We start from the raw sequence: 13,762 nt of genomic DNA, 5'->3' as shown, positions 1-13,762 counted from the left end.
CATGTCAAAATAGCTTTTCGACTCTCTTCTGCGAAAATTGCGCACGCCTCCGAGAGCAGTTTTTTCTCGATTTCGGAAAATCTAGGCAAGTGCCGATGTTGAACAATGGGGTAGTAGATTTTGCCTAGGAACTTTTTAAATACCATGTAGAGACATTATAGCGATTTATAAAGTGCAGCGTTTTAAGCTCAAAACTAAACTTAAAGGGGTCGTGAAACGAAAATGCAGCTGCCCAGTTGCAATTTTCCTTGCTTCAGTAAACATTAGGCATGCCGATTCCAAAATATCTCGTCGAAATATTGCTTCTGCATTTAATAATACCATTCTGAAATCAAAGCATTTTTGCGTTCCTGAAGCGACTATGCGACCCTGTAGGCCGGAATTAGAAGTACTCGCCTACGTCATGTTTAGCCATTTGGAAACGCAGATATAATCATTATTTTCCATAAAATAATAGGTTCCTGTTAAAGTTAGCAATAAAAATATAGTATATCAATTATTCGCTCACGCAAACGCATTTCTTCAACAATCTGTACCCCGGCAATACCTCGTTACTGTCACGTGACGCGCGGTCGGCGGCGGCGGCGGCGGCGGAGGAGGACGGGTGGTGTCTGCTTCTCGCTGCGCTCTGGAACAGCGAGAGGTGACGCTCAAGTTCAGGCTGCGCTCTGGAACAGCGAGAGGTGACGCTCAAGTTCAGGTTTTCGGTAACGACGACTATATCTCGCTCCGCCGGGTACTCCAAATGACAATGGTTCCAATCTTATTTGTTGTTGTTGTTGTCTTCTTTTTCTTTTTTTTTTTTTTCTTTTTTGAGAACATTCGTGATGGAGCAAAACGTCTTCAGCAGTCTCATACCACCGGTACAACGTGGTTGTGCGGCCGCTGCTGTAATTTTTTTTTATTCGTGGCGTCATTAAAGATACGATGTAAATACGGTTTCAGGTCAAAGAAATCGACAAGTGTGTTCAATCCGAGTGGTGGGTGGAGTGTTTCAGGAGCGAGCGCCGCGGCGCGTACTCGTAAATTAATTGCTCGCCTCCGCGCTGCATCACTGAGAATAGCGTGTCGAGCTTCGCTTCCTTTATTTCGGCTGGATGACCTGAACTATGGCACTACACGGAAAGCCGGAAACAGAAAAAAAAAAAAAAGTTGGTACATTGTACTTGGGTGGCCCTTTCACCCAACGCGTTGTCGCAGCTTTGCTCCCCCACCTTCCCGACGACTCTTTCGTAACCTTTCTACAACGTCTACAGTGCTAAGACTTCGCCTATTTTTCCTGTCACCGTTAGGTTCTGGGTTTAGGCGTGTTGTGCGGGTTTGAGTGCTCGCTATGCCAACCGTGTGCGTCGCGACCGAGTGGAAGTAACGTTCGCTTTCACAAGTTTTGGCACACCGATTGGGTTCATGTGTTCGTACTACTTTCTACTGGAAGTCCTAAATGAACCTCGGCGTCATTCGAAGCCTCGGCATGGACCGGAAACGAAGAAAGCTCACCTCAAACGATGCGTCGTACCGACGCAAAACCGCTGGCCCAGTGCATTGGCAAAAAAAAAGTGTAGGTCGCGTGATAAAGGCAGTAAAAGTAGTTGCGATTTGTAGCCTTACAGATATGCCTATTTGAGAACTACTCGACTCGCAGAAGCCACCAGTTCTATTTGATTGTTTCCTGCCAGACTGCCCTCATAGCAGTAATATGCGCATTTTTGGATTTTTTTTTTATTTTGAACGATACCGTGAGGCCAGCACAACAGGTGCCCCTACCAGCATATCGTACCACCCAGAACAGGCCCCTTGGTTCCACTTTGATCACGTTCTTTCCACAGCACTCTAGTCCCATAGAACCTGATGAAGACTCCAAAGTGGAGGATCATGTTGAGCAGAGCTCAGAATCCTTCACATCATTTAAAAGACATTTCTAGGGTAAAAATTGTTCACCTCAAAAGCTCATACGCCCCACGTCCTTGCATTACAGAGGTGTGATTACCAGATCAACCATCCAGGAGAAATGCATTCACGCAAGTGTTATTGATTGGAAAGACGGCTTAAAAGTTTAATATCTGACCTGCTACAGAAAGAGAAGAACAAAGAGGGTCGTGACTTGATTAAAATATATACAGGAATAGTAACTTGCACCCCAGTCACGAGTCAAGTCCTGTGTCATGAAAGCCTGCACTGCCTGTAGAGCTTTCCATTTCTGGCCAACCGGCCAATAAGTCCTCTGAGAGAGGCCTGTTGCCAAAACACTTCAAAGAAGTAACTCGAGTTATTGTTTTGCACGCATATACTGGGACACACCACTAGTACACGCTCCACAGTCTCTGTAATGTCACATGTGGAACATTCTGGGCAGTCCGCCTGTCCAATTAAGTGTAAATATTTGTGTGTGAAACCACATTTAGATGCAGTCTATGGAGAAAGCGTGCATAATGGCATATAATTGGCAAGTCGGTATGGATCCACTAAAGCACTACCTTGTGGCCTTGAGCACAAGTAGATATAAGGAACTCAGTGATGTGTAGTGCCAAAGGCCAAAGGCTGGTAAGGGTGTGGTGTTGAAAACTTCCAAAAATTTGTAATGCAGGCTTTGAAACTGTGAATGCACACCACTTCTAAAGTGGTTTCCCATAGATGTGGAAAGCCTCTAACCAAGGGGCCACAAGCTCAGCAGCGGTTTGTGGAGAATTATGCCCTAAAAAAAAAAATGTCATGTTCTCAGTGGCTTCACCACAATTGTAGGCGACGCTTGTGGTGATACAGATCTGTGTATACATGGATAGAGTTGTAATATTCTCACTAGATGTATGTCAGATTAGGTTGCTTGAATCTACTAATTGGTACCATGGATTTCTTCAGTATCCCGAGAACATGCAAACGCACCAAAGGTTGAGCCATTACACACAGAGGTTGGGTGGGGTGGTAAGGGAAGTCGTAGCGTGTTAGCATTTGTAATTAATGGCAGCGGAGTGTACGTGAAAAACTGCTGTTCAGTTGCTCGTCATCAGTGGGTGGCAACGGTGTTGTGCAAGTAGTCGTAAATACACACAAAGTGGTTCGTGTGACAATTATGTAGATATTGGGCAGGCACGTGACATTCTGAAGTAACAGCGCAAAACGTGGATGGGAGCACAAGACGAGAAGACGACACAATGTCTCATCGTCTTCTCGTCTTGTGCTCCCATCCACATTTTGCGCTGTTACCTCAGGATGGAAAATCAACAAGCCCAACCTGCTATTCTGGCTAACATGCCATTGTTTGAGGTGCATTGCGGCAGCCAAGGTTTATCCCAAGCACCTGCACTTCTATGTACATGTTAAAGAGTACTGGGAGTGGTGCCCATATGGGTGTGTACCATTTTCCTGGCTCGGGCGATCAGATTGCAGGCGGGCTAGCACACACAGCCCAAAGCACATGTAGTAGAAGTTTGGACTGTCGAACCGCGAAGTCTTCAGTTCAATTCCTTCCCTTATATTTTTCAATTTGTATGAGTATCATACAGTCTGTGCTTGTATGGTTAAATTGCGAAGGTGTACATATCACCTGCTCTCCTGACCAACCTAACTCTGCATAAGTATTCACCAAGCAGTTTTCGTTCCATCAAAAGGCTTTCACAATATTCAGCGACACAAGCAGCTACTCAGACAGCATCAGTGTAGCATTCTTGGAGCTTCGCAAATCTGTGGTTACATTGTTTACTAGCAAAACATGCATGGTATGTAGATATGTGCACTAGGACGCATAAGATGCCGTGACAATGTGGGCTGCTCTTACGTCTACAGCTGCCCTTTAATCCTGTTACATTCTAGCCTGCAGTGAATTCAGCAGCAAGATTTCACAATTAAATCATCCCAACTTTATATTTCCAGACTTGACCCCAGCACCGACGAAGTGCATTGTATTACCAGCATTTTGGTGGCATATTCAACCAGCAGGCCAACGTCATGCAGGTTCTAGTGCAGATGTTTCCATGCGAACTATGGGTATCATCAACGAAGGAGGCTTTACTATACATACCTTTTCAGCACGCTGTTTTATGACTGGTTAAAGTCTGGTACATTTCAAAGTATAAGGCACATATTATTGTATGCATGTCTACAGATTGCAGATTATGTTGGCTTGCTTCTGAATGAGACTGCAAAATGCTGCAAACAGTGGCCACCTTTCAAAGCAGCTTTTGCAGAAAACCGTTTGATTTTTCTATTCCTCATGAGCCACTATTTTTCGAGGCCGTGTAAAGGTGAACGCGGCAACTAGAAAATCTCGGTTTGTCAGTGCCACTTTTTAGTACATTTGGGCATTATCTAATGTTACCAAATGAGTGTTAAAGAGAGACATGTTGCTTTCAAAATAATTTATTGGTTGGCTGCAAGTTCATCAGTGCATACAAAATTTTTAGGCTAGAAGGAATTTGACCTAGAGCAAGACATCTTTTATTCATGCTTCTTTGCTGTCTTCCTCTCTCCTAAATATACAAATGTGTATATACAGCTTCACAATCATAATGTGTTGAGGTCAGTGCTAAATAAAAAAAAAATGCATCCAACAAAGGTATAGTTAGAGATTGAGTACACAAAATTCATTCTAAGTGAGCCTATATATGTCTTGTAGATTCCAAGGGAAGGCAAGTATAGCAGGGGGCAGCAGAAACTCAGGCAGGCAGATGAGATTAAAAAGTTTGTGGGGATCAGATGGATGCAGCTGACAGAGGATCGGGTTATTTGGATAGATATGGGAGAGGCATCTATACAAGCAGGTATATACACAACTGCACAATTATGATGCATTTGCGGTCAGTGCTAAAAAAAATTCCACCCATCAAAGGTATAGGTGGGGAGTGAGTACACAAAATTCATTCTAAGTGAGCCTATATATGTCTTGTAGATTCCAAGGGAAGTCAAGCGTAGCAGGGGATGGCAGAAATTCGGGCAGACAGATGAGATTAGGAAGTCTGCGGGGATCATATGGATGCAGCTGACAGAGGATCGGGTTATTTGAATGGATATGGGAGAGGCATCTATTATGATCCCTTCCCCATTATGATGTATCTGTGGTCACTTCCAAAAAAAGAAAAATTCTACCCGTCAAAGGTAAAGGAAGGGAGTGAGTACACAAAATTCATTCTAAGTGAGCCTATATATGTCTTTTAGATTCCAAGGGAAGGCAAGTTTAGCAGGGGGCGGCAGAAACTCGGGCAAGCAGATGAAATTAGGAAGTTTGCGAGAATCATGCACATGGCACAGGATCGGATTATTCGGATGGATATGGGAGAAGAATTTGCCCAGCAGTGGGTGCAGTCAGGCTAGTGATATCAACAAGACTAACAACTGGATGAGTTGGTACTGATTCATCTTAAAACCAGCCAGAAGACGAAACACGTGAGAGGAGCACAAGACAAAGTTTTACTAACAACTGAAATGTTGCTGAAGGAAAGAGGCAAAAAAAGATTCGCACAGAAATGCACGTGCACGAAAAACCCCCAAAGCAGTGAAAGCGTGGAAAGCAGAAAGGGTCTAAAAAATCATCTAAAAAAAAGCAAATTCTTTATGGTCAAGAACCACTCGTTACCAAAGGGAAGCCACAGATCCAAATCCAAAGGCACACTATACTGCAAAGGCTAAGGACGTGTGTGTGGCTAAGAAATCAGTCAACAGTCTTTTGGGGCCTTTTTTACATGTGCATCTCTGTGCAAGTCTTCTTTTGCCTCTATCCTTTAGTAAAATTCCAGTTATTAGTCCAGCTGTCCTGCAATTCTCTCTTCTCATGTTTTCTGGCTTGTTTCAGAATGAATAAGGTGATGACTCTACAAACCTTGCGCAAACTGGAAACCAGTGTAACTGTCAGATGGAAACCTTTCCCTTATTTGGCTTGCATCACAAATAGGGAGGACTTTACTGTGATGTCTGCCGAGGCATCCCCAAAACCAGTGCGCAAGCTGGCTGTAGCAGATGTAGCGGTGCCTCCTGTTGACAAGAGAAAAAGCAATATTCACTTTTCAGCATAGCAAAATGAAAATATCATTTAGGTCTTTTACAAATTTGAAAGTTATTCATGCATCTGCACAATTAATTCCCGTCTAACAGAAGCTGTACAGTGTAACTTTCACTGTCAATTTATTCTCCCTGGAAGTATGGCAAACTTTGAATTCTGCTGCAGGTGATTGAGAGAGAATGAGGCCCACCCAATATTAGAACTTCAGTGCAATCATAATTTGCTACTGCAGCAAAATAATGCCTGAAGGAAATGCAGCTTTTGACTGACAAAACCTGGTAGTCGTCTTACACCCTCTATACTAGTGTTGTGGCCGATGTCAATGTCCACGCTGATATCATCCGCATAGCACGAAGATGTTAAGTATGCAACTTATGCATTAAGCAGCTCTGTGCATGGAGTCATTCTATTCGAAGGAGCCATAAACTACCAAGTCCACTTCTGTCAACGGCTCTCAGTTGTTTTCCCACAACCCGCCACGTGCCAAACTTCCTGCAAGTGCCGCAAAACTACTCTATAACTTCATTTGCTAACTGTAAAATTTCCAACACTTACTCAAGCTGTGGAAGTTTCGGTGTACTGGCCTTTGGAAGAACGTCTTTCTTTTTTTTTTCTTTTTGGTTGTCACATTTCAGCACATGTAAAATGTTAGTGTCAAAGCATTTTGGAGAGGTTTAACTGTGTGAAGGTGTTGATGATGGTATTAGTGAAGTCAATTTTTTTAATTATATTTGCACACTATACAACACTCACCTAATGCAAGTGGGTAAAAAAAAAACCAGCAAATAAAACTTTTGAGTGCTGGTATGGTGATTGTTCTGGCAGCAAGTGGAGACAGGCTATAACAACAGTTGTCGAGCTAGTTAGTGATCGTCTGCAGAAGCCAGTCCTGCTCTGTGTGTTTTTCTCTTCTGTGTCGTTTTTTAGTGCATTTTCCCACGGCTTCTGCAGGAGACAATCTACTTCACTGCATGCAATTTCACTTAGCACAGAGTCCTCCGAAATGAGATTGCTATTGTACTTATTTACTGCATTTCCTGTGGCATTCCTTCTGTATTTATGTTTTGAAGTGCTGCACATGCAGAAGGTCATACCTGGCTAATAAAACAAGCAAATGTGTCCGGACAGCGGTTTCTTTTTTTTTTTTCCGTTACTTCACATCAATGTGCATGCCCTTTCCATTTAGCAAGTTCACACTATCAGATGATGCGTGTTTTCTCATTTACTCGTGCATGGAATTAAGCAAACCAGTAATTTGCATGGTGAAACGTCATGCTCATGCGCACCTTCTACGAAAACAAGAAAAATATGAAAACCAGCGATGTTGTGTTCGTGCTAACGTGGCGCAATATCGACACTGTAGACAGTGTAGATGATAACAAGTAAGTAACGTTAAAGGGGAAGCTTTCTTTTATTAACACTGCCTTCCGCAATAGATTTCATTACAGCATTTCTTGCTCGAGAAAATGAAAAACAGGTGGCCGCTTGTTCAAGTTATGTCGCCTTTCGCTCAAGGTTCTTACCTTGTGTTCTCGACTAGCAGTCCATGATCAACAAGCATTTGGAGTAAATGCGGATGATCTGTAACACCCAGAAGGCTGCTTCAGCTACGTAGTCGCCGCCAGGATCTCGCCAGATGCTCTCAAGAGCAGTCGGCATCGGCACGCACCGCCCGCAGCTGCACCTGTTCGAAAGCTTCGGTTAGCGATTGCACTCTCGCAACGGTCAAACGTAGGCTAGGCTGCAAGACTCAGACATGCATACCAATGCGTAGTTCCGAAACGGCTGGGATCGGGAGGCTGACGGTCGGGGCTTCTGCAAGCCGGAGTTGTGCCGCGGTTACCGCGGCTTCTCGACACAAGTGTTACTGTACCGGTCGCTCGCAGGGTCTATCTTCGCCGACCTGGCACCCGAAAAGTTGCGTCGGCGTAAGGCTCAAAGCCCACGATGTAACCATGTTTTAACAGTAGCGACTATATTCTAGTTCACTATAGTAGCACAGCGACGCTGGTACCCACGGAGGAACCTAGGCGTCGGCCATATTAAAAAGGCTGTGGCTAAAGGTACGTCCGACGGACCCGATCAATGGTCTTAAAGGTACGTCCGACGGACCCGGTGCGTTTTACTTCGGGATACGACGGACGGATCCGGGAAATATTTTTCAGAGGTACGGCGGACGGACCCGATCGGTAGGGTTCTTCCGACGGACCCAACGCATTTTTCTCCGATATGGGCCTTGGGATCCGTCGGGAAAGCCGGACGGATCCGAGATCCCCAGATACCCCAGATGTGGTTGTAGCAACAACACGGTAGCCATATGTAGCCAAATCGAAGTTGGTATGAGGTGTACGTGCGAGGTGCAGGAAGTATGTACTACTGCATGCGAGAAATGTGAAATTACAAAGAATAGTACAGTGGAAAGAATAGTGCCTAGAATGGGTGATATACTACTTGATGGCATGATGATAGGTTTACGTGAGTTGGACCGCGGCAGGGTCGCAAGCACAACCAGCGCAAGCGCATGTAATCGCGGTGTTGACAGCCAGCCCGCGGCCCGCACGTCCGCTCGTTTGGTCCTCGTTATCATGTGGATTAACGTCTACGACGGTCGTTATGTAGTTATGTAGTTTTGATTCTTCAAAGTTTCCTCACTTCTGTCTGTGATGAGATGCGTCACGTAACGCATCGCTTTCTGCTCGCATTGAGGTTTGGTGCTGCAAGTTCTACGTAGTCGCTAAAAAAGCTGGGTGCCGCCGGCGTGTCTCTAGCCCAAGCATCGCGTCATTCGTGTTTGTTGGAGGTGTGGTTTGTGCTTACCGTGAGATGCTGTGATGTACGGATTGCGTCCTACTAGAGTGCTGTGTGAGACTACGAAGAGTGCTGTGATGAGTGCGCCGATGTCCGGACGGACATCAGTGTGACCGTTTATGATCGGCGATGTTGCACGTGCATGTCAGTGTTTATTAGGTGCAATGATAATTTATTTACACGCGCTGTGCAACAATCAGACGAAAATAAGTCATCGGCAATTTGTTAGCCTGCACTACAGAGCTCAAAACTCGGAAAATGGGAATGCACATGATGCAGTTTTCGCATGTTGGAGCTAGTGGACCGAAAAATAAGTGCCCAGCCCACACCGCCGGGATGCGCATTACTACAGGTGAAATGGTTCAGGTTTCTGTAAAATAGCTGCCTGGCACAGCACCTTCCTAAATGTTCAGGCTTTGTACTATTGTTGAAGGCCACTTTATCATTAATAAAAGAACGAATATGCTTTATGTGTTAATAGCTAGTGCTTTTTCAACATGTGTTCATTTTTTTTTCGTTTTTTCTTAGTTTCCTTTGTTTTTCATGCTAGAAAAACACAAATAGTACACTTTTGAACTTGTCAGTCCAAAGCTGAACATGAATATCTGCCATGCATGTGACAGCTTTTATGCTAGAAAGGTTGACGTGTATAGCATGTACGTAGACGCTGCGACATCTCAGTGGCACGTTCGGCTACTTGCCCCAAGGTCGTGATGTTTAATGCCAGTGATGGCAGTCGCACTTTGGTGCAGGCGAAATGCAAATGCTTCTGTTTTCTGCAAGATGTCAACGCAAAGTACAAAGCCCGGGCAGTCAAATTAGTCTGGAGCTCTCCACTACTGTATTTTTCATAGCTACATAGGTCACTTTATAATGTGAAACCCTACATGCCACAGGTAGGCTGCATTGTTTTTTAGATTTTGTAACCTCTCATCTATGTTTTGCAACATTTGGCTAATTTTAGTTCTCAAACAGTTGTTAAAGATGAAACCAAAGCAGTTCTTGGCATGGTTTCCTGCTTGGATTAATTTGCTAATTGCAGTTCTTTGAAACTTGCATCAATGCTGGACAGTTCAAATAGCAGGCAGTTGAATTACAGAAATGATGTGGATCGTGCATATCAGTTCGGACAAATGGAAAGTAATGGTCCCCTCCTTGCATGCATAGGTGCCCTTAGACAAATACATACTCGGGTGTGTGATTGTGACGCATATCAAGGGTCAACAGAAGGCCATGTGGAGCCAATGTGATATTCTTCATGAAGGCTAAAGTAGAATTGTACAACAGCTGCTGTACCATGCAGAAAAAAATTGATCGTTTAGTGTATGATTAACTGACCATGAATAGCATCTTACTCAGAGTATTATGTGATACATATCTGGTTTAGCATCCCAAAATAACTACGGCTATGAGGAACACGATAGTTGAGGGCTCCGGTATAATTTCGACCACCTGGGGTTCATTTACATGCACTGACACCGCACGGTGCATGACGGCCTATTGTTTCGCCTCTATTGAAATGCTCCTGCTCTGGCTGGAACCAAATCTGCATCTTTGGGTTCAGCAGCCAAGCACTAACTACTGAGCCAGCACAACGGGGCCAAGTATCAAAATGCATGCCATTACATTTCCTTCTAGCCTGTGGTTTTCTTCACAGAACTAATGTATACAAGGAAAAGTAAATAGCAAGAAAACACTAGTTTTATTGCACATTATATTCACATTTCAGCAAACACTCTCGAGGAAAAAAATTCTCATAATGTTTGCATGAAAACCATGAACATCTTACAAAAACAAAACAATGCACTTACTCCACTCCAATTATTAATGGGCAAGGTTGCATCTATGCTACTACACTGCACTTATCACAAAACCACAAGCCCCATCTGCTTTGGCCAATCACTTGATGAAACTAACGGAGACAGATGTCGCACACCACAGACTGGTCGTCTCGCAACATATCTCTGCATATGGTGCATTTCAATTTCATGCCTTTCCACTTAGCTTCAACTGTTGCCAGCATTACTAGTCACCCATCTTTTCTGAAATTCCTTTTTACGCTGTTGGGATCAGCATCCTTGTTAGCGATGGTCTCTGGAATTTTCGATGCTATCATTTTCACATCTTCCTCATCTGGAAGAATGAAGGAAAGACAAGCTTTGAGCAGAAAAAAAAATTAGGGAGACTCCTAATCTCCACCTGTAAAGGGTATGGTGTGCCAGCGTTAATGGTTCTTGTCTGCAGATCCCACTGTGGATTCCTGTTAATTTACATGCCCTTTGCTACAAACATAATTACTAATTCCTTAATTCATGTCTCTGTTATCTCAGATATACTCATTAGCATACGGTCGTAGGCTGCCCTGTTAGGTGATAGACAACCTGGCATAGACCTCTGTAAGCCTCAACCTTTCTTAATTGGAGCTGAAACGTCCCAGAACATATTTCAAATACAACTTTGTAAGCTTGACTTAACAGCTCCTGCCATGTCGTGTGGCCTCGTGACATTTGGCTCGTGGCACTTTTGGCTTGTGCACAGGGGTCATCTGTTAAATACTGGTTAACATGCATGAAAAATACATTTTCACAGAAACTGGTGGTAAATGGTCAAGTGGTGCACTGCAGATTCTGAAATGTATACCTATATGCATGCAAGGATTGCATCATCACATAACATGATCAAGAGTTCTATCAGTACCTGTAGTTACATAGCATTTCAATGCCCATTAAAGGACCACCTCAGACAATGGTTGTTGTTACCACAAGACCTGTTCTAACAGCGTACTGACACCATTCCACTGAGCGATGGACATGTATATGCATACCCTAGATAGCTCATGATTGTGGATCTCATTTATTTCTATGACTTCCAAGGAGTTCCTGTCGTCAGAAACCCTACACTTTATGAAATCGGGACAGTTGTCTTGAAAGGTGATGAAAAGAAATAACCAGGTTACCTTGACACAATGCTAAATTACAGAGGGTGAATATGCTGCATGAAGATACCAAGAAGCTTGTACAAAGAAAAGTGAGAGTGAAATGGCAGGATTTTTGAAACATTGAAATAAACTACAAACTATTCTTGTCAAACCTGTCATTAAGGAATGGAAACCATGCAGTAATCAAAAACACAACATGGAGGCCATTTTAGGTCATCTTCACAAAACACATACCCACACCTCACACACAGCTTCATACTCATGAAATAGGACAAACCAATATGCAAGGAGTGTGGAGATGAACTAACAATGAACCATATCTTACACTTGCGCCAGAGTCGAGAAAATAAGAGGAAACATTTTGTACAATTTTGCAACAGATCCCTTTCCATCCCAGCATGATCCTAGGAGAGACGTGCAAATTTCCTGCATTTTTGGTTTCCTAAAATGTTCCTGAACAAGCTACATCCTAAAGAACATTTTAGTCATTACACACAAAATAAATACATTAAACCTTGTTCTTGGTGCATGGCAGCATTAGTCGCTTATGCACCATAAAAAAATCAACACAATGCTGTAAGGTATACCTTGGTTAGCTATGCTATATGAGACAAGCTTTCGGTCTGGTGTGGTCCTTATTCACGTGAAAGCGCTATCATGAGGGTCTATGTCCCAGCGATCGGAAAGTGGCCTATTCCAATAATTTTACAAACTGAAGGCGATTCTACAGATTTCTAAAGGCTGGAGTGCTCAACTGTTTTATCAATGTCCGCCTGCTTTGACAGCCTGGAGTGAAACTGTTGAAGAGAATACATTTTTGAACATTTAACGCATTTCTGAAGGCGTTGCTTTCAATTACGGGGCCCACAAAAAGCAGCTGAATGTCAAACGCCGCCTAGGTAGGCTTTCTAGCAAGACAGCGGTGTAGCGTGGAAAATCGCTCCGTCGGTCCATCGCTGGCGCCGCTGACTTGACAGGCGAACTGTTCAAACTTATAGCTACTGACCACACCTGAAACACTGAATTGCGCATGATCAAGGCAGAATTTCTCTAACACTGAGCACTGGTAACTATCGATTTCGCGCCCAATATTGTGAAAATCTGTCATCTCTTCGATCGTTGATACGTCCACGGTTGAATATTTATGCGCCTCGGGGTAGGCCAGCCGTTGAAACATGGATGCGTGGTTGTAGCAGCGATCACTTGCATGGCGCACTCTGCAAAATTCCAAGAGTCAGCTTCTGCAACGAAATGTGCAGCGCACATTTTCTACCGCGTACCTAAGTCCGGCGATGCATGCATATCGATCCCGATCGTTTCAAAGCTGCGCGGCCGTTCAGTCGGATCACGCTAACCTCGAGCATGCGGGGGTTTAAACTACATGTACGCAAAATTAAACGTCAAGAAAAAGATGCAGGCTAAGCACTTTAGTCTAGTCTTCCCCTAAATACCAAAGAACATTGCTGTTCACAGGGAATTCGGATCATTCGCGCTTCCGGCTTTCCGGTTGTGCACTCTAGCTCTAGCGGTGCGGTGCAGTCGGTCTTTGCCTCGACGAGTCGATGTGCAGCTCGCCGCAGTAGCAGTGGTAGCAGCGCAGGCCTCTAGTAGATTCGGCATGTCTTCTGCCACGGCTTTGAGGTAGAACTTAAACGAAGAATTTAGCTAGAAACATCCTGTTTCCTCGGTCTGCATGTGAGGAACGAGCATAATGCCATTTCACATACATACTTTGGACTGCCGAATGTTCTGCACGGGGAGGTGTGTGTGTGTGTGTTGTGCCGGCGCTAGAACTTCGGAGGTCGATGCAGGACCTAAGACAGCGTAAATGCTAGGAATAGCTCGCTCGCATTACGGGCAGATCGAGGTGATAGTTTAGTGCGAAGCGAAAGCTGCTCGTGAATGTGCGTATCTCGATGCCAGCTGGTGGAGCTGGCGCAGTACGTAGCATCGCCTGCAGCTATGTGCGTGACAGCGATGCTTGCCGTACACAACCCTAAGTGAAGACCGTGATCTATGTTAGAACG

At 44.2% G+C, this 13,762-nt stretch overlaps 1 long non-coding RNA gene across 1 annotated transcript; it reads right to left on the bottom strand.

Annotated features, from left to right (window-relative positions):
- Positions 1 to 4,365: 4,365 nt before the first annotated feature.
- On the bottom strand, positions 4,366 to 8,091 carry LOC146184263 (uncharacterized). Its single transcript, XR_014708844.1, has 3 exons — positions 7,754 to 8,091; positions 7,513 to 7,673; positions 4,366 to 5,961 (listed from the first exon to the last, which is right to left on the bottom strand). It is a non-coding gene; the product is annotated as an uncharacterized LOC146184263 (long non-coding RNA).
- Positions 8,092 to 13,762: the final 5,671 nt, after the last annotated feature.

The sequence above is a fragment of the Amblyomma maculatum genome, chromosome 7 (assembly GCF_055883805.1).
Source record: "Amblyomma maculatum isolate TAMU_Amacu chromosome 7, ASM5588380v1, whole genome shotgun sequence".
Lineage (NCBI taxonomy): Eukaryota > Metazoa > Arthropoda > Arachnida > Ixodida > Ixodidae > Amblyomma > Amblyomma maculatum.
The sequence above is the reverse complement of the archived record's forward strand: the minus strand, read 5'-3'. Positions and strand labels throughout refer to the sequence as shown.